Source organism: Euleptes europaea, chromosome 1, assembly GCF_029931775.1.
Source record: "Euleptes europaea isolate rEulEur1 chromosome 1, rEulEur1.hap1, whole genome shotgun sequence".
Taxonomy (NCBI): domain Eukaryota; kingdom Metazoa; phylum Chordata; class Lepidosauria; order Squamata; family Sphaerodactylidae; genus Euleptes; species Euleptes europaea.
The window spans coordinates 139,680,489-139,684,347 of record NC_079312.1 but is presented as its reverse complement, the minus strand read 5'-3'; positions in this window follow the sequence as shown (position 1 = coordinate 139,684,347).

Below are 3,859 nucleotides of genomic sequence, written 5' to 3'. Positions count from 1 at the left end.
ACTGTTTGTATATGTATTTATTTATTTATTTCTCTAAATGAAACATGTGTTTTAATTAACCACTGATGAAGGCCAATAGGCCGAAACACATTTGGTATGTGGTTACAGATATCAACCCTAGGAAATGCCATTGTGCTATTTGAATTTTTTAAAATATTTTTAACTTTTACATAGTGCTTCTAATAAATTATATTTGCAGTATTTATATACACATATATATTTTTTCTTTCTACCCAACCTTGGGTACCCAGCATACCTATTCTCTCCAGGATGAGAGGAGCATGCCTATTATATTAGGTGGTGTGGAACACAGGCAGGATAATGCTGCTGCAGTCGTCTTGTTTGTGGGCTTCCTAGCGGCACCTATTTGGCCACTGTGTTAGACTGCTGGACTTGATAGGCCTTGGTCTGATCCAGCATGGCTTTTCTTATGTTCTTATGCCCCCAGCAGGCTCTGCCCAGCTAGGTTTGCCATTTCACATTTTGCAGTTGACTGGGGATTTGGGGGTTGCACTGGTGGAGCAGGATGAAGGATTTGGACTGGCAGGTAGTGTACTGTTGCAGGCTTCTCCCTCCATGCCTGCCATTGTGTCTGGGGTTACTGGTGTCGGACCACCATGGTCCCCTGGTGCTGGCAGTGGGAGTCACAGGTGCCCCTGGGCCCACCTTATGGCCTCCTCTGGGGGCTTTCCGCCCCACCCTATGGCCTCTTGCCCCTCCCCTCCCCATCTCCCTCTTCCTCTGACCTCCTGGTGGCTGCCGGCTGCCCTGACAGATGGCTCCACCCCCTGCACCCTGATACTGCTGCACTGATATCCTGCCTCCCAAGTTTGTGTGGTTTCACCACTTTCTGGAGTGGCCGATGTACTTCTATCCGCTTTAGAAGTGGATCCGCTGTGCCATTGCTGCACCATCCCTGGCTGCGCCACATCTCCCCCCCCCCCCGGATTGGGCTGCCTGAACACTATAGCAATAGACCTGCTACCAATATTTTAAAATTAGGCAAAAGGCCCCACCAGCGATGAGGGTAGGAGAAACAGCAGTCACAATGGAAGAAGGGAAATAATAGCAACCTTTGTGGGCAGAAAGGTGCAGAAATCTTTCCTTTTCCCATCCACACTAGAACCAAACCTACACTGATTATCTTTCAGGAAAGACTGTAGCATAAGGATATAAGAAGAGTCCTGCTGGATCAGTCCAGTGGTCCATCTAGTCCTCCATGCTGACTCACACAGTGGCCAACAATTACGATGGAGAGCCAACAATACAGCATAGAGACCAAGGCTTTTCCCTGATGTTGCTGCCTGACAATAGTATTTAGAGGTTTTCTGCCTCTGAATGTGGAGTTTCATTTTAGTCACCATGCCTAGCAGCCACTCTTAGACCTATCCTCCATGAAAAGAAAGCAAGTTTGGAAAATTGCAAATGGAGTGCAGCTGGGAAATACCTAGAAGGTAGATAAGTGCATGGCAATGTCATGCCGAAGCCACCTAAAAACCTACTGCAGTTTTTTAGGAAAATCCTATATTCTGGGGGGGGGGGGGGAGAATTACCAAAGCAACAACATGTTGAGGAACCAATGTCAGTGAATAGGCAAGAAAAGCTCAACATTGTCAGGGGAGGCAATAATAGACTTGCCAACTCTGGCTTAGAAAATTCCTGAAGATTTGGGACAGTGCCTAGGGAGGGTACATTTTGGTGAGGGAAGAGAGTTCAGTGGGGATGTGATTCTATGCAGTGAGCTCTCTGAAGCTGCCATTTCCTCCAAGGGAATTGATTTCTGTTGTAGTCTGGAGATCAGTTGTAATTCTGGGAGAACTCTAGGACCTACCCGGAGGATAGCAACCCTAGGTGAGAAATAGTCTCCCCCCCACAAAAAAAGCTACAGTTCCACAGTTAGATCTGATGTATCAGCCATAGATGAATAAAAGAGGACTCCAGGTTCTCTGAAGGCAAGCAACTGAACCAAATGAGCTGCCAAGATATCTACTCTGATATGACGTCTGTCTCAATTCCCTCTGTCAGCCCAGTTCTAGCATTTTTCTGTCTAGTCATCTGCATGATCATAAAACAAAGTGCTCTGTCAACAGAAAGAAACTTCGCTGACTCTCATACATTGTATAATACTTAAGCAACTCTTCCAAATGTAGATTTTGACTTTTTGCCCAGTGCAGCACTGAAATTTTTCTCATCAGCCCCCTAATTGCTAAGTAAATCTTTGCTCAGTATATCTTCACAGAGAACAGGCAGGGAGGGATTTAGAGTCTCGAATTAGGCTCCTTTCTGCTTTGAGGTTAATCTATTCCCTTTATTTATATTAAATGCTTTAAGTTGCAAGTTACTAATGTTCTTTCTTGGAAGAGATTACTTCTCTCTAAATAAAGGTAATGTGCTATGCTTCCAAGAAATCTTTACCTGCCAACCCTCTATTCCCTATGAGAAAGGCAAACCTCTTTTTCCAGACATCAGGCACTGCCATCTTGTCACCAAATGTTCTTGACATTTTACAAATCACCACTTGGTTCATGATAGCTGATCATTTTAAATTGTTTGAGGTCTGTGTCATATAGATGAGGAAGCTTGGATCTGTTCCTTTCTATAAGCCAACTATGAAGTCCAAGAAACAGAGGGGAGCTTTGGGAATTTATTCACTTAATAAGATCAAATCAAAATTGGACCAAATCCATCTGTCTTGGAGTAGTTGCTAGGCACCAGCTCCTATCATCTCCTGTAAACACTGAGTGATGTGATCAGAATTGCTTCCAATTTTCTTAGTCTTTCCAAGCCTAACATATCAGACATTCACATCATATTTAAAATGAGAAATTGGCCACAGGGTTTAAATGTCCATCTAAGCATTGGTGCCATCTCATTTCAATGCCCTTAGTATACCTACAAGCATTAGTCCAGACATAGAATTACTGTGCATGATTCCACCTGGGCCAGAGAACTGGCATGCTAATGGAGCATGAGTGGGAGAGAACATGAGGTAAGAACATTTCAATAAGATGGTAGCCATTTTTAATGCTTACCATTTTTAATGCTTAATATATAGAATCATAGAATCATAGAGTTGGAAGTAACTACCAGGGTCATCTAGTCAAACTCCCTGCACAATGCAGGAAATTCACAACTACCTCCCCCACACACACCCAGTGTCCATAAGATGGCCAAGTGCCCTCCCTCTCATGAACTGCTTAAGTTCATAGAATCAGCATTGCTGACAGATGGCCATCTAGCCTCTGCTTAAAAACTTCCAGGGAAGGAGAGCTTACCACCGCCCGAGGAAGCCTGTTCCACTGAGGAACTGCTCTAACTGTTAGAAAGTTCTTCCTAATGTCTAGATGGAAACTCTTCTGTTTTAATTTTAACCCGTTGGTTCTGGTCCGACCTTCTTGGGCAACAGAAAACAACTCGGCACCATCCTCTATATGACAGCCCCTCAAGTACTTGACGATGGCTATCATATCACCTCTCAGTCTTCTCCTTTTCAGGCTAAACATACCCAGCTCCTTCAACCGTTCCTCATAGGACTTGGTCTCCAGACCCCTCCCCATCTTTGTTGCCCTCCTCTGGACACGTTCCAGCTTATCTACATCTTTCTTAAATTGTGGTGCCCAAAACTGAACACAATACTCTAGGTCTAACCAGAGCAGAGGAAAGCGATACCATCAGTTGGCGTGATCTGGACACTATACTTCTGTTAATGCAGCCCAAGATCACAACAGAAAAACAACAGAAAACAACTCAGCACCATCCTCTATAACAACATAAGAAAGGCCATGCTGGATCAGACCAAGGTCCATCAAGTCCAGCAGTCTGTTCACACAGTGGCCAACCAGGTACCTCTAGGAAGCCC